This window comes from Spermophilus citellus (assembly GCF_964194105.1).
Source record: "Spermophilus citellus genome assembly, chromosome: 7".
Classification (NCBI taxonomy): domain Eukaryota; kingdom Metazoa; phylum Chordata; class Mammalia; order Rodentia; family Sciuridae; genus Spermophilus; species Spermophilus citellus.
In genome coordinates, this window is record NC_138188.1 from 70728037 (window position 1) to 70750263 (window position 22227).

At 33.2% G+C, this 22227-nt stretch overlaps 1 protein-coding gene and 1 pseudogene across 2 annotated transcripts in view; one reads left to right on the forward strand and one right to left on the reverse strand.

Annotated features, from left to right (window-relative positions):
• Nucleotides 1-22227, forward strand: part of NAALADL2 (N-acetylated alpha-linked acidic dipeptidase like 2) — a 961526-nt gene that overhangs the window by 676939 nt on the left and 262360 nt on the right. The gene's annotated exons all lie outside the window — the stretch shown is intronic.
• On the reverse strand, nucleotides 14483-14799 carry LOC308652687 (prothymosin alpha-like; annotated as a pseudogene). The gene has a single exon. The product of its transcript is annotated as a prothymosin alpha-like (transcript).

A 22227-nucleotide genomic window follows, 5' to 3' on the forward strand; every position in this document is an offset into this window, starting at 1 on the left:
CTGATATTTGATCTTTATCATTAGGTCATGGAAAAACCATAAGTCCTCATAAATTTTTTTAAAAATCATGGGTGATACTCAGGAGCATATAAAAATTTATTCTAATCTGTGATCACATATTACTTAAGAAGAAAGTGAAGGTTTTTATTTGTTACTTATTTATATTAAACAATAAATGCTTTGAATATATGCTAGGAACTGAATCAAAATAAAAAAAAACTTTACCATCTAAACTACTATTAAAATTTTGGTATTCAAATTTCCAGATTATTTATTAACATATCTATATACCTTCACATTTATATCTTTCTATACATATGGTTTTTTACAAAATAGGAAATTTTTGTGTTAAAATATTTTAAATGTTTTTAATATTTACAAATACTTTTTCTTACAAATATACTCTTACATAATCATTTTGAATGTGTGACCATTTTTTATCTATTTAATCCAATCCTAATAGTGTATATTTTAATTTTCCAAATTTAATTTTCATAAACATTCTCATTAAATTTCTGTGTATATTATACCTACATCTACCTGCCTAATAAATTTCCCACAAGTGGGATCTTTAAAGATATGCAGTTATTAAAAAATTTTGATAGATTTGTTCTCCCAAATTAAAAACACAATTTACCACTTTGCCAATAAAATGTGCATGTATAAATTTCATGAAATGTTTGATCAAATTGAATAGCATCTGATTTTATTAATTGGTGGTCAGAAGTATCTTCTTGTTTTTTGGTTTTGTATTAGTAATTAATTAGCTTTTTAAATTTTTATTATGTTTCATTTGTATTTATTTATTAGCTGCTCTATTATTTTTCTGTTTGTGTGTTTCCTTCTGCACTTATATCATTAAAATCATTAAAATTTTCTTTTTTATATGTTATTTTTCTCTGCTTGTGGGATACATCTTAAATTTTTATATTGTTGACTTTTTAAATTTTTCCCATTCTAAGAGTCTAACTTTAGAGTTAGTTATGTTTCTCATAGCCTGACATTTAAAAATGTGTCCCAATATGTACTTCTGTATTATGATTTTATTTATGTGACATTTGTTTTGCTATCAGTATTGTTTTCCACATTGCCATGATACTGATTAGCTGCAGACAAGGAACTATAAACTTATTGCTACATAAAGATTTAAAAATTTTTTTAGTTATACATGACAATAGAATATATTTTGACATATTATACAAATATGGATTACAACTTTACATTCTTCTGGTTGTACATGATATGGAATAAGATCAGTTGTGTATTCATATATGAACATAGGAAAATAATGTCGAAATCCTTCTACTATCTTTCCTATTTCCATTCCCCCTCCCTTCCCTTCATTTCCTTTTATGTAATCCAAAGTACTTCTATTCTTCCCTACCTCCCATTTATTGTGAGTTAGCATCCACATATCAGAGAAAACATCTGACTTTGTTTCTTGGGGATTGGAATGTTTCACTTGGCATGATAGTCTCCAGTTCTATTCATTTACCAGCAAATGCCACAATTTTTTCTTCTTTATGGCTGAGTAGTATTCCATAGTATATACACACCACATTTTATGTGTCCATTCATCTGTTGAAGGGCACCTAGGCTATTCCATAGTTTACCTATTGTGAATTGAACTGCTATCAACATCGGTGTGGCAACATCACTATAGTATGCTGATTTTAAGTCCTTTGGATATATAACAAGGAGAAGTATAACTGGGTCAAATGATGGTTCCATACCAAGTTTTCTGAGGGATATCCATATTGTTTTCCAGAGTGGTTGCACCAATTTGCAGTTCTGCCAGCAATATATGAATGTACCTTTACTTCATATCCTCACCAACATCTATTGTTACATGTATTTTTGATAATTGCCATTCTTACTCATGCAAGATGAAATCTCAGTGTAGTTAAATTTCCATTTTTCTAACTGCTAGAGATGTTGAACATTTTTCCATATATTTGTTGACTGATTACATTTCTTCTTCTGTCAAGTACCCATTTAGTTCCTTCACCAATTTATTGATTGAGTTATTGTTTTTTTTTTTTTTTGGTCTTAAGTTTTTTAAGTTTTGTCTTTAAGGATTGTGTTGGCTATGTTTCTTTATATACCCTGGAGATTAATTCTCTATTTGAGTTGCAGGCGGCAAAGATTTTCTCTCATTCTGAAGTCTCCCTCTTCACATTCTTGATTGTTTACTTTGCTGTGAAAAATATCTTTAGTTTCACACCATCCCATTTGTTGATTTCTGATTTTATTTTTTGCACATTAGGAGTCTTGTTGAGGAATTTGGTTCCTAAACTGACATGTTGGAGAGTTAGGCCTACTTTTTCTTCTAATAGGCATGGGATATTTGGTGTAATGCCTAGTTCCTTGATCCACTTTGAGTTGAGTTTTGTGCAGGGTGAGAAATAGGGATTTAATTTTATTTTGCTACATATGGATTTCCATAGTTTCCACCACCATTTTTTGAAGAGGCTATGTTTTCTCCAATGCATGTTTTTGGAGGCTTTTCGAGTATGAGATAAATATGTTTATGTGGGTTGTCTCTGAGTGTTCTATTCTATTCTATTGGTCTATCTGTCTGTTTGGTGCCAATATCATGCCATTTTTGTTACCATGGCTCTGTAGTATGGTTTAAGGTCTGTTAATATGATGCCTTCTGTATCACTGTTTTCAATAATGATTGCATTGGCTATGGGTCTATTATTTTTCCAAATTGATGTCATGACTGCTTTTTCTATTTCTATGACAATGTCATTCAAATTTTAATAAGAATTGCATTAAATCTGTAAAAAGGCCATTTTAATAATATTATTTAGCCTGTCCAAGAACATGAGAGGTCTTTCCAACGTCTAAGGTCTTCTTCAATTTCTTTCTTTAAAGTTCTGTATTTTTTATTGTAGAAGTCTTTTACTTCTTATGTTGATTCACAAATATTTTATTTTCTTTCTATTGTGATTGGGGTAGTTTTTTCTACTTTCTCTTTCAGTTAATTCTTTACTTATGTATAGAAATGCAATTGATTTATGGGTGTTAATTTTATATCCTGCTGTTTTGCTGATTTTACTTATGAGATATAGAAGTTTTCTGAATCTTCTAAATATATAATTATCATTGGCAACTAGGGATAGTTTAAGTTCTTCTTTTCCTATTCAGATGCCTTTAATTTCTTTATTCTAATTGCTGTGACTAGAATTTCAAGGACTATATTGAATAGAAATGGTCAAAGAGGGCATCCTTGTCTTGATCCAGTTATTATAGGTAATGCTTACAATTTTCCTACATTTAGAATGGCATTGGCCTTGGATTTAGTACATATGGCTTTTACATATATTGAGGTATATTCCTACTATCCCTAGTTTTTTTAGTGTTTTGAACATTAATTTCTGCTGTATTTTGGGAAATGCATTTTCTCCATCTATTGAGATAATCATGTGATCCTTGTCTTTAAGTTTATTGATGTGATGAATTACGTTTATTGATCTCTCCATATGTCAAACCAACCATGCATTCCTGGAATGAATCCTACTTAATTGTGGTGCACTATCTTTTAAATATGTTTTTGTATGTGATTTGCCAAAATATTATAAAGAACTTTTTGTCTCTGTGTTCATCAGGGATATTAGTCTGAAGTTTTCTTTTCTTGATGTGTCTTTGTCTGGTTTTTGGAATCACGTTGGTACTAGCTTTATAGAAAGAATTTGGAAGAGTTCTCTCCTTTTGTAATTCATGGAGGATTATTGGAGTTAATTCTTCTCTAAAGGTCTTGTAGAACTTGGATGAGAATCTTTCTGTTTTAGTGAGCTCTTTTTGCCATTGTGACTAATAGACCTGACTAGACCAATTGTAAAGGAGGAAAAGTTTATTTGGGGGATTCATGTTTTCAGAGATTTTAATCCATACACAGTAGCCTCCATTCCTTGTAGTTCAAGGTGAGCCTGAACATCATGGAAGAAGGGTGTTGCAGAGAAAAGCACCTCACGTGATGATTAAAAAGCAGAGAGAGAAGTCTCTGCTTGCCAGATACAAATATATACCCCAAAGCCACTCCCCCAATGTCCCACCTCCTCTAGACAAACCCTACCACTTCAAAAAAAATTTAGTCAGGTATGAACTTATCAGGGGATTAATTCATTTTTTGGGTTAAGACTGTCACAACCAAATCATTTCTCCTGTGAACCTTCTTGCTTTGTTTCACACATGAGATTTTTGGGGACACCTCACATCCAAAACATAACACTGTCTGGTCCTGAGCTTTTCTTTGTTGGTAGGCGTTTGATGGCTTCTTCAATTTCATTGCTTGACATTGATCTGTTTAATTTGTCTATGTCCTCCTGATTCATTGGGTAGGTCATATATCTCAAGAATTTTTTGATATTCAAGATTTTTTATTTTATTAGATTATAAGTTTTCCAAATATTTTCTGATTATTGTATGTATTTCAGTAATATACATCATAATATTTTCCTTTACATCATGCATTTTGATAATTTGAGTTTTCTCATTCTCTCTTCATTGGCATAGCCAAGGGTTTATTAATTTTATTTATTTTTTGCAGATAACCAACTTTTTGTTTTGCTGATTTTTTTCACTTATTTCTTTTGATTAAATTTCATTGATTTCAGTTCTGATTTTAATTATTTCCCATCTTCTACTGCTTTTGGTGTTGATTTCTACCTCTTCTTCTTGGGCTTTGAGATGTAATGTTAAATTATTTATTTGGCAATTGTCTATTATCTTAATGAATGAGCTCAATGCTATGAACTTTCCTCTTAGCACTGCCTTCATAGTGTCCCAGAGATTTTCATATGTTGTATTGCTATCCTCATCTATCCCTAAGTATTTTTTATTTCATCTCTGATTTCTTCTATCCATTGGTCATTCAATAGTGTAGTATTTAGTCTCCAGGTGGTAGAGTAGCTTCTGTTTTTTTTTTTATTTTACCATTGATTTCTAATTTTATTACATTATGATTTAATAGAATGCAAAGTATTATCTATTTTTTCATATTTTATAAGAATTGTTTTGTAGCCTAAGACATGCTTTATTTTATAGAAGAATCCCTGTGCTGCTGAGAAGAAAGTGTATTCAATCATTGTTGGGATTAAATACTTTATATATGTCTGTTGACTCTAAGATATAAATTATGTTATTTAGTTCTATAGTTTCTTTGTTTAGTTCTTGTTTGGAGGCTCTATCTAGTGGTAAGATAGGTTTTTTTCAAAATCACACAGTATTATCCTGTTGTGGTCTATTTGATTCTTGAAATTATAGAGGGTTTGCTCCATTGTTTGGTGCACAAATATTTATGATTGTTATGTCTTGTTGATATATAATTCCTTAAAGAAGTATGAAATGTTCTTATTTGTCCCTTCTTATTAACTTTGGTTTGAAGTCCACTTTATCTGATATGAGTATAGAAACCCCTGCTTTATGCAGTTCATGTGAGTGATCTGTTATTTCCCATCCTTTCACTTTCACTCTGTGGATGTTTTTGCCTATGAGGTGAGTCTCTTGGAGATAGCATATTTTTGAGTCTTATTTGTTAATCCAATCTGCAAGTTTATGTATTTTCTCTGAGAGTTCAGGCCCTTTATGTTCAAAGTTAATTTTGAGATATGAGTTTTATTCCAAGTCATTTTGATTTTTTCTGTTTTTTACTTAAATTAGTTTCTCCTTTGATTAACTATTCTTCTAGTGTAGTTTCTCCCTTGGCTGATTTTTACTTTTAATTTTCATTTCTTCTTCATAAATTATTTTGTTAAGTATATGTTATAGGGCAAGTATTCTAGTTGTAAATTCTTTTAACTTTTGTTTATTATAAGATTTTTAAAATTTCATCATCAACTCTAAAGCTTAATTTTTCTGGATATGGTATTTTTGGTGTCATGCATTTTCTTTTAGACCTTGCTATATATTATTCCAAGATCTCCTAGCTTTGAAGTTCTGGTGAAATCAGAAATCAGGTGAGATCATCATTTGAGAAATCAGGTGAGATCCAGATTGGTTTTACTCTAAATGTCATCTGACATTTTCTCTGGCAGCCTTTAAGATTCTATCCTTATTCTCTATGTTAGGCATTTTCATAATAATGTGCCTTGTTGTTGGTCTGTTGTAATATTGTATATTTGTGGTCCTGTAAGCCTCCCATATTTTATATTTAATGATACTTTTTAGGTTTGGGAAATTTTCTGATATTATTTTATTGAAAAGATTGTGTATTCCTCAGGTTTATATCTCTGCATATTCATCTATCCTGATAAATTTAAAGTTTGGTCTTTTTATGTTATCCATATTCATTGGAAGTTCTGTTCATGGTGTCTTAACATCTTTTCTCATTGGTGAACTTTATTTTTAGGATTATATATTTTGTCTTCATTGCCTGAAACTATTTTCCAAGTGATTCAATCTGTTGGTCATGCTTTCCACTGAATTTTTTATTTGGTTTAATGATTCCTTCATTTCAAGGATTTTTGGCTTGATTTCTTTTCAGAATCTCTATCTCTTTGTTTAAGTGATCTTTCACTTCCTGTATTTTCCTTTTGATTTTACTCCTTTCATCATCCTTTACATCGCAGATCAGTTTAACTATTTACATTTTTAACTCTTTCTCTGACATTTCTTCCACTGTGGCATCAATGGATTCTGTTTCTTTGAGTGTCTTGGTTTGTTTGGGGCAGTTTGTTACCTTGTTTTTTCATATTGTTTGTGTGTTTATCCATCTAACAGTATGAATCCAAGGCAATATAGTTTCTACCCTGTAGACCTATAGTATCCTTGAGCTTTCCAGTACCTCACCATTAAGAGAGAGACAAAAAATAACAGCAACCAGTGCAAACAATATATAGCATTAAATCAAATTACTCCTGCTGAGATGTCTACAATTTCGTTGCAGCAAATAGAAATGACATATTCAGTTATTGCTTGCAATAAAAACAGTGTGTTTGCAGAAAGATTTACAATTTTTAATGGTGGACAAACAGAGAACAGAAGTGGTGTAAAATGTAATGATTATGAGGGAGGAAGAGAAGAGATAGAAGTAAAAAATTAAAGGAAATGTGAAAGAAGGAAAAAGGTTGGCTTTTAGCAGGAGCAAAGAGAGAAAGAAAGTTAAGGGAAACAGGTAAGTGAGAGAAAAAATATTTATATAAATTTAATTTTTTTTAAATTAAAAATAGAAGGAATAAAGTAAAAATTAAAAAAAAATATGAAGCAAAACTGAAATATGCTAATCAAACATTCTAGTCCTCAATAAACTGATCCATGAAAAATAATTGGTTTCCAAAATGGTAGAGGTGAGGAAAAAATCTCAATGAAAAAGGTAAAGAATTGTTTAAATTGGAGATCAAAAGATTCTCAGCTTCCCTTCTCAGCAGTGTTTGGTCTGGATTATGATGCTTGCTTCACCCACAGGGTGGGGTTGCTAGAGTGAGAGGCTTAATCATAGAGGCTGAACTGCCAGAGGTGGTGGGGTTTAGGCCTAGGTAGGCTCTGGGCTCTCCACTGAATGTCTATTGATTTAAAGACTTTTAGTCAGTGTAGCACCCCCAGGACCCAGCAATTTTTGGTCCATACCGGAGAATGTACCCCTGGGATCTCCTTTAGGTTCTACTCAGGTGGTGTAGGAGCCAATTTCTAGTCCACTATGTAACCTGTGGACTGCAGGTTTAGTCTCCTGGTCTTGGGTTGAATCTCTAAATTCAATCTCATGCACTTTCAAATTCCCCACCAGGCACATCTCACCCAGTGAAAGCAGCTGGATTGGAGGGGGAGGGGGAGAGCCAGGTGAGTTCCCACAATCAGTTGTCCCATGTGTAAACCTCTCTCCACATTTGATTTTCTCCTGGTCACTTAGGCACACTGGGTTTGCTAGGCCTGTGTTTCAGGCCAGCCTCTGGTTTGCCAGCAATTGGCTCCCTCAGCTTCCAGCCCCTCCATTGTGACAGCAAAATGGTTCCTTCCTCTGTTATCTGCATGCCACAGTGAGAGATATTCCAACCCCCACCCTCCATTCAAGGATATTGTGCAGCAAGGGAGCCTTTCAGTTTAGGAGGGCAGTGTCTTTGATCTTAAACTCTCCATACCCAGACATGTGTCAGTACCCCTAAATATGTGGGTACCTTTAATTGCTTTTTCCTATGACCCCATTCATGGAGTGACCATTGTTGCTTGTGTCTCTGCTGCTGCTGCTGTGGTGCTGGTCATTTCTTTCATATTTTATTATATCCAAACTCCTGAGTCCCCAATTGTTTTGAGTGTCCACTATTAAATTCCAGTAAGGTCCTCCCTGTTTTTGGTCATTCATCTACCTTGCTAAAAATCTTCCTATCTGCCTCTCTTGGTTTCACACCACAAAGCAGCCAAGGTAGTTAACTTTCCATTCCACCATTTGAAACCCCTCCCCATAAAGATACTTGTAGGCAAAAATGTCTTGCCTGGTGAGCTGTGGCACCCTGTAATGGTGTGCATGTGGTCAACTGAGGCCACAGAGAGTCTTGTACTCTCAATACCTACAATCTAGTCTCCCACTGTGGACATACATGGACATTGATGGCAATGATCCAAATATTATTGGTTACATGTGCCAAATATTGATTAGGAATCACCTGTTACAAAAAAAGAGATGATCAGAATTATTTGTAAATGATAATAGGGTGTAGTTCAGTGATAATGTGCATGATAAGCTTGTACAAAATCCTGTGTTTCCCTGGCATGGTGCCGCATGCCTGTAATCCCAGTGACATGGAAGGCTAAGGCAGGAGGATCATAAATTCAAAGCCAGCCTCAGCAAAAGCAAGGCACTAAGCAACTTGGTGAGTCCCTTTTCTAATTAAAATACAAAATAGGGCTTGATATGTGGCTCAGTGGTCAAATTCCCCTGAGTTCAATCCCCAGTACCAAACAAACACACACACACACACACACACACACACACACACACACACACACCAAAAAAAAAAAATCTAGCACAAAGGGAGAGAGAAAAGAAAGAATAATTTTATATATCAATATTCGATCAAAAGCTTCAGAAATGATGTCTTTTGTCATGAGCAATGCATGTAGAATGGTTATTATGAAAGGTTATAGTGGACTTCTGAATAAAGTTATAAAACAGTTACAAAAGTACATTGAGTATCAGAAGCAAATAACTTGTTTAATGCAGGCAATATAATATAAATTTCTCAAAAGGATTTCCAGGGTAAAGTATTCTTTTTTGAGTACTGAGATTAAAAAAAAATACTGCCTCTTAATGTGGAATAATATTGTTTATCTCTTACAGTTGAACTCTACATCAAAAGTTTTCCCTTCCACGAATCCTTTAGTTCAGCATGATTGGTCTCAGTTGCCATTCATTCTTTAGTGCATGGAGTAGTCAATCAAGCAGCCCTGAAAAGTACTAAAATGAAATCCTTGAAGTTGAAATTGTAGCTTTGAGAGATGGGATACTTTTTGTCTGCATTCCCACTTTTTATCATTATCCTCAAAGTATCTTACAAAGAAAAAAGACATTAAGACACATGGAGTATGAAATACTAATCACGTATGATGGAAAATACCATTCAAAGGGAAAGATAAAATCCACATAAAGGATGATGATTGTGAGTGTCTGATAGTATGCCAACATACTAGTGCCTTTGGCAGAGAAAGAGTAGCCTGAGGAAATCATGTTTACCCATTTGTCCATAATAAATCCAAGCATTAAAATAACATTCACATAAATGTGAACATAAATATAAATTGCAACAGCACATGCATGAATATGTACACATATTCCTATGCAGATGTAAATTACATGTATCCATCCATAGTTAAACATCTATATAGACGTAAATCATACATGTTACATGGCTGTATAAAATATTATCTCACTACTAGTGGTGCCTTTATAAATAATTACTGCACGGTAATGAAAACAACAATCCCTTTTATTTTCACAATTAAACATCATTTTTTCATCTACCTGACTGGTATCCAGAACACATGTATGTTTCTTTTATTGGAAACATACTCAAGCTCTTCTTACCATTAAATATGTTGTGATGTGCTATTGTTTACATGGAAAATAAGTTCATGATATATTTTAATGTGAAAATACATGGTTCATTACAGATGTTGTTATATTTATGAGTATGTTAACATATATATATATATATATATATATATATATACACATATATAAATGCAGGTATATACTTTAATATGTTTATATTCAAGTAATATTTATATGTATATACTCATATAAATGTTAATAACTAAATATTGAATAACAGGTGATATGTATTGGGTTGTAGCCTTTCTGGTGATTTAATTCTTATTTGCACTTTCCCTATCTTCTCAATTAATATATTAAGCATATACATTAGCTAATCAGAAAACAATAAATCTATTTCCATTTTAGAAAAGAAAATAAAGACTGACCTTGTCTACCAAATTCATACCTGTATTGTTTGGGTTCAGCTCTCTTAAAAACAAGACTGAAAAACAATTAAAATAGGGATCATCTAATACTCTCAAAATTTGTTTTAACTGTGGGAAATTCTAAGTATTCATCAGTGGACTGACTATATTAACTATTTACTGCTCATGATCATACACACTCATTTTCCACATTACATCAGTTCACCATAAAGCATCACAGGGCCCAATATGTTTTATTTATTGACCTGATCTGTATTATTAGTTTGATTTGGTGTATTATCTAGATTGAAGATTGCATTCTTTCAAAATTCAGAAGACATTCCTTCATTATTTTTAATATTCCCATATTGCTAATTAGAATACAGTGTAATTCTGGCTGCTTCTGTTAAAAAGAAACTTATTTTTCTTTGGCAGCATGTAGCATGGTTATTCTTGCTGTTCTGAAGTTAAAGGTCCCTTTCTGAGGATACTTCTGCACATAGTGGGTGAGACACTCTGTGTGTCCTTCATAGATGGTGAATTTCCTTAGAATTTTTTTTATATTTTTCCACTTTATATTTGTTTTGTTCTTTTTATATAAAATTCCTCATTACTGGCTGTGAGAGACCAAGACTGACTCTCATATTGTTTTCTTCAAATTTCTCATCTCTCTGCCTTTCTTTAAAAAATTATTTAAAAACAATTTCTTGGAGAAAACCCCTCTTCCTCCAAAAGGATTTTTTCCTCCCAACCCCATGGAGATCTTCTGATTGTATCTTTCTCAAGGCTGACTCTCTCATCCTCCCTTTTTCCCTCTTTTTTTTTTAATCTTTTAGTCAGACAAAGCTGTACTTTCTCTGTCTTTTCTCTTACCTTTTTGGTTCTTTCTTCTTGTACATACATTGCCTTTATAACAATTTATTTTCTACCTTAGTTTATGTTGGTATTTCTTTGTCATGTTGGAGTTTTTCCCCATAGTTCTGATAATTTTTATTATCTGTTAAAACTTTAGAAAGAGTTCATCCCCCCTTCATGTAATGAAGACCAAGCCATTCCATTGTGTCTCATTCTTTCAGCTTTCTAGTAAAAATGGGTGTTTCTACATAAAAGAGGGTCCACAAATAGAAGGGATATTGATTTTTCCATATATAGATAGTCTTGCAACAAATTCCCATTTCCCAAGTCATGCCTCATTCCCTTGATGTGTTCTCTGGGGACTTTCAAGTCCTGAACTTATGTGAATTTCTATTTGGCAAATTGAATCTGCTTGTGCCCTCTGCACAAATTTCATTGTTATTTCCTTTTCCTAACTAAATCATTCACCACTCAATTCCTCACTTTCTAGCTCTTCTAGTGACATCTCTCTTTTTCATTGTGTATTTGAAAGTCTTGGATAGGTTTTATTATTTTTACTTTAATTTGTGTCTCAGGAGGGAGAAGAGATTCACAAATGTGTTTAACCTGCCATATTTTTTCAGAAAATAGTTTTATGGATATCCAATCACCCAATTTTTTACCCAGTGAACAAATGAATAACTGGTCCTAGATTTCACACACTTTTCCATTGTATGTTTTGTTTATGTCTCAATTTATTTAAATGATTTAAACTAATTTGTCCCTCTGTGTTTTTTTCAAAAAACATCAATTATTATGTTCAACACCAACTTTTGCCTTTAAAAATTAGTGCCATGTTTATTGATATAATACAAGTAAATAATAGGTAAATTTAAAAAGTAAGGATGAGTTTCTAATTGTAATGAGAACAAATGGCTGATAATGAGTTGTATATCAAAATGATTAATCTAAATTCTTGAAATCAGCACTCTATTTTTTTTTCTCTAGATTAATTGTGTGGAAATAGCCATCCTATAAAAAGTAGAAGTTTTTGCAATGTGTGTGCCATATAGGTAAGTGTTACAAGCCTTGGTACTAGATCAGGATCAGGCAGCCTGAGTTTGTCCCTGTACAAATTGGAGAAACAGAGTTTTGTTTTGTTATCAAATACAATACTGTAAATGCTTAGAAAGCACTGGTAGGGTACCTCTCACAAAGAAAGTAGTAAATTAATATTGTTGGTCATGAAATATTTAGAAAGATGAGAGAAAGTCTTTTAGTTTCCAAATAACTGATTGACTATTATTCCTTCCCTAGTATTTATTTGAGAATGATGCTTGAATAATCTAAGATAGATTGCCCTAAACTGGTTTTCTATCCTAGTTTGCATCACTTATAGTAGTTCTGTACCTACTCTTTCTTATAACTAAAAATATTTAATACTTTTGGAATTCTTTATTTATCATGTCCCAATCGATTTTCTAGATGCCAGAGACCAGAAATAATAAGAATACAAAAATCCAGATACTCCTTCTTATTTCAAATCTGTTGGAATTATGATGACCAACATGGGGTGAAGAGCATGATAAAGAACAGGTGTGGGAGAAATGCTGGTATATATTATTGACCTTATTTCCTTCAGGCCAAGTCAGGACCTGAGATAAGGTCTCTAATGTTTGGATAGCTCCTTTTCAGAAGAGAAAATATTGAATGAGTATTCAATGATTTGGGATCAATTTGAGACTATTGTTATTAATTTGTTATATAACTTAATGGGTAAATTTTCTGGCATTCAGTTTCTTAACCTTTAACATGAGAAAGCCTGTGAGATAATAGTTTCTAAGAATATTTTCTGATCACATATTTTATTTTACATTGCATTGCTCATAAATGACCTGGTAGGACCATCTGTGCTTTCTTTCTTTAGTCTTAATCCAAATAATTTTCAAAAACTCTTACTTCAAGTTCTGTGAACCAATGATTGGTGACTCTAAATATACTATCTTATGTATAATAACACATTTTTAAGTCATCTGAACATTAATATTTTAGAGATCAAGAAATTAAAATCACCATTTTTTCATAAATACTTTATCAATCATAAAAGTTAGTTTGTAGTTGAAATAGATGTTATTTAAAAAGGAAGAAAACTATCCTGCTACTTTTTCTTCATATTTAAATTTTATAAAAGTTGTGATTTGAGGGGAAAAATGGATTCCTTGAACATTATGATATATAATGTGAAAAGTTTCTTATAAATTCTTAAGATTCAACAAAACCAAGGGATTGACTACCAAATACCTAAGTAAGATTTTATTTTTAAGTTTAATTTCATTATATCGAAGTTTAGTTCATCCAGATTCTCAGGATTGGAAAAAAAAAATTTTTAAGAGTAAAGCTGTGTGGGCTGGGCTTGTAGCTCAGTGGTAGAGCATTGGCTTTTCATGCATGTATGACTGGGTTTGAATCTCAGCACCACATAAGTAAATAAAATAACGACATTGTGTCCATCTACAAATAAAAAATCATTTATTTATTTATTTATTTATTTATTTATTAGAACAACTCAGCAAAATAAAATTCCGGTTTATTGTTTCACACATACATCAAACAGGCCAAAAATATAAACAGCAACTTCATAGACAAAAAAGGGGGAAAAAAAGGAAAGAAATCTTTATATCTTTGGCCTTTTTAACCATCTCGTACAAACCAACTATTTAGAGTACAGTTAAAGTACATAAACAAAAAAGTTATAGGAATGCTTGGAATAAGATTGTTTTTTTGTGTGTTGTTTTTGCTTTTTAAATTTTTTTACAAGTTTTTTTTTCTTTGAGATTATAATGAACATGGTCACACCACAAGTAAAGTCAGAAGTAGAACAGAGAATGCTCCAATGGCTGGTTTGGTCATAGGAGATCATTAAAAATGGCTGACCTCTAACAATATGTACAAAAATATAGAATGTAAATAAAAAATACAAACAAATTTTTCTTTTTAAAAGTACTTTTAAGAAAAAAAGCAGGGCCTTGGAAGGTTTGGTTCTTTTTGCCTCTCCTGTTGCAAATTCACCTTGTGGTTTTGGTTGGGTGGTGAAGAGCGCATTACATCTGCAGGTGGCACTGCCCGTGGTGGGCGGGGGCAGGCCGGCCTCCCTACTCCAAGGTGACCACGTTTAGATTCTGAGAGGGGAAGTGGAGAGTGAATAGGCCACGGTGGCCTTTTATTTGTATTTTAACTTTTCCTTTTTTGTTGTCTAGTCATCCTCACTGGTCTTCTGCTTCTTAGTATCAACGTCATCATCCTCATCATCTTCAGCTGCCGGTTTGCCCGAAGCTGCCTCAGCCTCCTCATCTTCATGTCCATCCTCTTCCTCACCGTCACCTTCCTCCTTCTCCTCCTCTTCCTCACCACCCTCTTCCTCTTCTTCATCTACCTCATTGTCAGCCTCCTGTTTCCATTTTCCTCATTAACATTCCCATTAGCAGGGGCATCTCTTCCATTCTCTGTCCCCTCCACAACTTCCTTCATCTCCTTTAAGTCCTTGGTGGTGACTTCAGAGCTAGTGTCCATGGTGGGGCACGCTGGTGGTTAAAAAGGAAACTAGAGGGACTCTGGAGATAAAGCTCCCAGAATCCACAGCGGCGGTGGAGGTGCCCATCGGAGGTGGTTGCAGCAAGTGAGGAGCTGGACCCAGAAACAATGCAAGGATGGCTTTTCAGAGCAGCCAGTGGGGAACAAATAAAAATTTAAAAAAGAGTAGAGCTGTGATCTGAGAAACTTGAGAGCTTTGAATAATAAATTCACTTTCACTTATTTGAAAATTCTGTGGATACTATGGTGAATTCACAAAACTGGATTTCTATTGATTACTATTAATTGAAATGAATATTAGAGAGCTCATAGTAAATGAATCGCATCTAAAAATTCTAAAAAATGACATTTTTGAGGTAGACAATTAGACATCATTTTAAGTTCATTTTATTATGACTAGCTTAGCCTGTTTTTAATGGCAAAAAATTTAGTTCTGAAACTGAGACTGTAAACATCAGAGCTTCATCCTCCATCTAAAAAGTTGATTTAGAAATTCCAAATAGCAATGCAAAGAAATGCACTATTTTACATTCTTCACTTTTCTGAATTATCTTTCAGTCTTATTAAGAAGTAGATAGTGGTGATGGTTGCACAACATTGTGAATGTATCAAATACCAAAGATTTTTACATTTTAAAATGACTTAAATGACATAATTTTGTTACATAAATTTTATCATAATAAAACCAAAATCAGCCTATTAAAACAGGCTTTATTGTCTGAACAATATACCTGGCACATAGTTAGATACTCAATAAGTGGGATTATTACATAATCTTCTGTCCAAACTAGAATGTCTTCTGATACAAATGTTTGACTGTATAGGACACAGAATCTGACATATGAAATGGAATTTTCTAGACACAATGAGATGTACATACATCCCACCTGAATATACCTAAAAATTTACCCTTTTTTACTGACATTATAGTGGATAAAGCATATTTTTAAAAATTCCTCTCTCTGTCAGGAAGTCATACATTCAAATGATTAGAAACCAAACAATATGAAAAATTTTGGTGAGAAATTTTGTCCTTGCTTCGTCTTCTCTTCCTACTTACACAGGTAAATCACTTTATTGGTACTTTCTGTGTTCTTCCATTTTTTTTTAAATGGGAATGAATTTAGATGTATATTATCATTCTCTGATTAAAAACTCCTATGCATCTTACTTTTTTCAGTTATCAGTAAACTTTGAGGAAGTTTCTATATCAACACAGAAATAAATTCTTCCTTCTTTCTTTCTGCTATACTGTATTCAACTATATAGTTTCCTATTGATCAAATGTTAAGCCATTTCAATTTTTTGCTTTTATAAACAGTGCCACAAGGAATACTCTGTAATTCCATCATTTCATTCAAGGACAGGTAGGATAAAATTTCTAGGATTAGAATTTGTAGGTTAACTTAATTTTGATAGACATGGCCTAATCTTTCCAGAGAAACTGTGTCAATTTGCATACCTGAGAAATGTCTGAGATTAAACCAAGAATGTTTTGATAGGGAGGCAAATGATAATACCTTTTCCAAGAAAGATTTATGAATGGAAGGGAAAGGTTATTTAGAGTACATTTTGACATTTTACAACCGTGCTTATGAATAATTTAGGTTACTGCTCTAATAAGAACTTTATTTTACCTAGTTTTATAAATGAAAAAAAAAAAAGAACTACAAGATTGTTTTTGTATATATGGAGTAATCTTGGAATTCATTTGTAGTTTAGTGTTGTATATAAACTTCAGGGTACATCTTGTGTTAGACTCAACTGGACATTCATATATGATTTTTCATTTCCATATCTACATGACTATTATGAATAGATATACAGAAGGATTACTTTTTTCTTTAAAATAGTGAATGAAGTTGTCTTTTCTTCGACTTTACATCTTGAGAGGATTATAAAGAGACAAAGTTTCACTAATAAAATAAAATGAAATATTTTTCATTATCATGGGGGTATTTCATTGTCCCAAAGATTCTTATGTTGAAATCCTAATCCACTGTACCTCAGAATGTGATAGTATTCAGAGAGGGGGTTCTTAAAGAGGTAAATAAGTAAAAACAAGTGTGTGTTTGACAGAAAACTAATATAGTTGTAGTAAAGAGCATCTCAGAGGGTCTAGTCATATTCTTTCATTGCCTATTTCACTGAAGAACTTCTTTTTTTAAAAAAAAAATTCTTTTCAGTGATTATGAAACCTATTCATTTGCCTAAAACTTTTAATTATTTTCTTATTTCCAAATCTTTTTTCAATATAGAGAGAAAACTCTAGCTATACAGTATTTCTTTCATTCTTCATTATAAAGATATTACAGATTAGAACTATGTATTAAAGCTATGATTCATTATTGGAAAACCCACACTTCAGTCTGTGATAGATTCATAAGCATTGAAGGGGCAGTAATGCAATGACAAGAATATTTTCTACTAGTACATTACCAAATTTTCAATTTGATTACCATTTTCTAATCATCAGCATTAGTTGTATTAACAACTGCTAAATCTCATATAGCCAATGGTATTCACCAAGTATTTGAACTTTGCTTATAAACTCAAACAGTGAATGTTTTTAACAATTCTAACATAGGAGAGTTTCTTAATGCTTTTATCACCCTACCAACTAAAGACACAAAATATAATCATGGCTCGGTATGGTAGTATGTGACTATATTCCAATCTACTAAGAAGATTGAGGCAGGAGGAACACAAGTTTGAGTCTAGCCAGGGCAACTGAGTGGAAACCCGTCTCAAAACATTTTAAGTCAGGGCTGGGATATAGATGTAGAGTGCCTCTAGTTAAATCCCAGTACCACACAAATATATATATTCTGTAATTAGCCATACGTATATACACACACATATGTATGTGTGTGTGTGTGCATATATATATATATATATATATATATATATATATATATATATATATGGATGATTCATATCCTTCTTTTAAAACTGGGTATAATATGCCAAATCTATTAATTCATTTTTTAAATTCTTTTTTTAATTAGTTACACATGACAGTACAATGACCTTGACATTTTTTGTCATTTTTAATTTTATTTTTTTCAGACAGTGTCTCACTATGTTACCCAGGCTAGTCATGAGCTCCTGGGCTATGTGATCCTACAGCTTCAGACTCCCAAGTAATTAGGACTTGTAACAAATGCTCTGCTAAATCTGTGAATTTAAATTTATTTCTGAGCTGTGTTCTTATTCCTATTTTTATCTTATTTTTAATTCCTATTTACCTGCTTATTTTTTTTTGCACCTAACTAGAGTTAAGTTTATAGCCTTAGAATTGTGGGATTTATGTGACAGGCACATGACCCAATTTCAAGATGCTTTTTTTTTTGGTCCATGTAAGGGCCCATGTATAATTAAATGTGTCTGTTTCATCAGTTACTGCCCAAAGTATTGCCTCTTACATATCAACTATGTTCTGATATGATACTAGTACCTCAAAGTAATTTGATTTTCTTATATTTTGTAATAAGCCTGCTATATCTTTTCTTCACTATAAATGACAAAGCCAAGTTTTTAGCTCCTGAGTAAAGTCTGAATGAAATCTGATCAGGTTTTGTTAAACCTAAAACCTTTGGCCTATTTGGTTCTCTAATGGAGAATTTGGTTCTCTATTATTGTGACATTTATTCTTCATTCTCCAATTAGAGAATCGTTAGTGACATATCCTTTATTCATACTAGTAATAAATCTCATTATGTATACATGACAGTTATATATAGTAACTAAAAAATGAATACTAAATGTCTACCTCATGCAAGACCCAATGTTAGGTGCCATGGCACACTGAAAAGAGATTCCTTTTCCATCACCCGTAATAATTTAACCTTTAGAGAGAAAATAATGCACATACATAAATAAATCTTATGCAAGGATGAAAATACAGGTACATTAGAGAAATTTAGATAAATCAGGGTTTTTTTCATTTGCTTTTGTTTTTACAGGGGGTTAGATTGTTTTGGCTTGAAGAGTCTAAGATGATCTCTTTAAGGTGGCATTTGAGTAAGGTATTGAAGTATGAAGATTATTTCATATTTAAAGTGGAAAGAAGTATTCTCTAGAACAAAGATGTATGGAATGCTTAAAGGCACAAAAGTAGAAACATGGGTGTGGGCATTCTTGGGGAGCAGGAGGTCTGTTTGCTTGGAGAGAAAGGAGAAGCCAAGGCTGCTTTTACTTATTCATTCATTCATTCATTCACTCATTCATTCAGTAAGTAAATGGGTGTTTCCCATGCATTGGAATTTTTTGGCACAAAGACTACAAAAAACAAGATAAAACATTCCCTTCTATGAAGCATTTTATTTTCTTTAACATTTATATAGCCCAGGCATATTTACTATGCTTTATGAATATTGATTACTTTGATCCCCATAATGACATCATGAGGTGAGTGCTATTATCTCCATGGTACCAATGAGGAACATTATACATACAGATATTTAAGAAATTTGCTCAATTCACATGGCTAAGAAGTGGCAGATCCTTAATTTAAACTCGAGAATCTGGTTCCAGGGTTTGTGCTCTTAAGCACTTTGTTCTGCCACAAGAAATAGTGGCTTGGGAGATAAATTTTTATAGATAAATACAGACACAGTGTGAGTGGCCTTGAATGACAAGCAAACAAATTTGACAAAATCAAAACTGTAATCTAGAAAGAGAGTTCTGGCAACCGTAAATAAGATTGATTAGAAAATGAAGTTGTACAAGTGGGTGGCTATTGCTTTACTCTGGGTGACAGGTGATGAAGTTCTGAGTTAGGTGGTAGCTGTGATAATACACAGAAGATGATTTCACAAGGGTGGAATCAACAGGAATTGGATCAGAGAACAGTCAAATATAAGAAGCAGGGCCTCAGTCAGGATTCTGTAGATTACAAGTGACAGGAAGCCAATTCTAACTTGCTTAAACAAAAATGAAAATTTATTGGTTCATATATTTGAAGCAAGACAATCTGTCTCTTACTCTTTCTCAGGACTGCTTCTTTCTTACTGACTTCCTTTTCAGGCAGGCTCTGTATATATGGTTGTGAAGCTGGCTCCTGGACCCTCCAGAATTACATTATCCTAGAGTATGGAAAATCTCCATCAGAATGGAGCATCTTTTCTATATGCTTCAGATAAAATAAGCAGAGTGTGATTCTCAGTGGCTCATCTTAGGTCACATGTTCACACTTGGACCAGGAGATTGGGTGCATCCTGTTTGCCTGTAGAAATGGAAAGAATAGTTTCCCAGAAGGAGGAGCTCCAACACAGATGACAAATGGGTAATCACTTCACAAAAGTTTTGAGCCTTAGCAATTGAGAGTCTGAAAATGCTTTCTCTCTGAGACATGCAGATGAGGTAATGGGAAATAGCAAGTTTGAGAGTAAAAATTAATAATCTTTCAGAGACATGGCAAGTTTGAATATTTAGGTAGAAATGACTACTGAAGAGTTTAAAATTGTAAAATGAGTTTTAGAGAAAGGAGAATGCTAAATATTAAATATTAGAAATCAAGTGTGTATACAGCTGTTTGCTGGAACTGTGAACTATAGTGAATTTAAGAAAAATGATAGTCATAGATATTAAAAGAGTTTCAAAGTCAAGTATACTATGAGAACTAAAAGATAAGTATTCCAAGAAGACAAGTTAGTCACTAAGATTAAAAACCACATAGAAATTGAGAAAGGGCTGATTAAATACATTTGGACTAGAGAGACAGTAAATCAGTGATGATCTTCATAAGAACAACTTCAAGTAAAATAAAAGCACATTGTGATGAATAAAAAGTAAACAAATGGGAATGGGAATTTAGACCCTAAATTTCTAGTTAGTGTACTAAATAGCCAGCTATTGTGATCATGATGGGTAATTTTAGGTTTCAACTTGACAAGGCCACACCAGATATTTGTTTGAACGTCTTTCTGGGCACGTCAGTGAAGGTGTTTTAGATGAATCTGTAATCTCAGTAACACGAATTGCCCTCTAATAGGTGTGTGGCTCTCATCCCATCTGTAGAAGGCCTGAATAGAATATAAGGTCTTACCATGCCAGAAGGTGAAGGAAATGACTCTTGTCTGACTGCTTTGACCTGGGACGTGGATCTTTTCTGGCTTTAATATAGACTCTTCTTTGTTCTCTAGCCTGCCATCTCATCAGCTCTCTTGGTCTTAAGGCCTTTGGCTTTGGACCACAGTGACACAGAGGCAGGCCCCTCTGGGTCTCCAGGATGCTGTCTGCAGATCTTAGAACTTCACAGCCTCCATAATAGTATAAGTCAGTTCCTTCTAATGAATAAACCCTTATGTACATGTACATGCTATTGATTTTACTTCTTTGGAGAACCCTGACATATCAGGATATGTCTGATCTTTCAGTGTACCTCACAGTTGTATTTGAAGGCACATAGGTTCAAACTAGAGAGAAATTTCATTTTAGGATGGGATGAGTTGTACCTCAAATATCACTCATATATGATTTGGATAATATTTAGATGACATTTTGGATTCAATTTTAGAGTTGATGCTGAAATGAATTAAGAACTTGGGGACTAAGGGGTGAAATGGATGTATTTTGCATATGATAATGACATGAAATTTTGGGAATCTTGGGGTGAATTGCTATCGACTGAATAGGATTCTTTCAAAATTAATGCTGAAGTCCAAACCTCCAAGGTGACTTTTTCAGGCGACAGAGTCCTTAGGGAGGAATTAGAATGAAATAAGCTCATGAGAGTGAGGCCCTCCTCTGATAAGATTATGAGTTTACAAGAAGAGGAAGACCTCTCCTTCTTTTACTCTCCCCTCCCACCATGTGAAGGTACGTGAGATGACTCTATCTACAAGCAAAAAAGAAAGTCTAGCCACCTGGACTTCCAACTTCCAAAATTCAAAAAGTAAATTTTTGTTGTTTAGTTTACCCAGTTCATAGTATTTTGTTGTGGTAGTTCAATGTGATCAAGAGTTTAAATATAGCCAAGAAAACTAAAAACTTACAAAGGTATTTCTGATTATGTTCAAAATGGAGATAATAATAGTAATATCTGCCTTTTAGACTTGGGATAATGTTTAAAAAATACTTGACATGCTCTAAGGAAATGCTAGCTTTAAGTATATGGATGACACAGTGAGTAGGAAGGATGTGGTAGCAGCAAAAGTCTTGGCTTATTACAGGGATGTTTGCAGTGAAGGAAGTAAATAGACACATAGGGAAGATTCAAGATGGCTATATATTCCCTAATATTTCTCCTACTTAGAGATGGATCCCAGTGGCTTCTGCATTTTGTATTCCACAATGTTTACCCTGGAGAAAACCAGGCACCATGTGAAAAGTTCAATTATACTGATATAACCATCTATGTGAAAACCCTAGCTGGCCAAGGAGAAGTCAAATGAAGAGATGTCA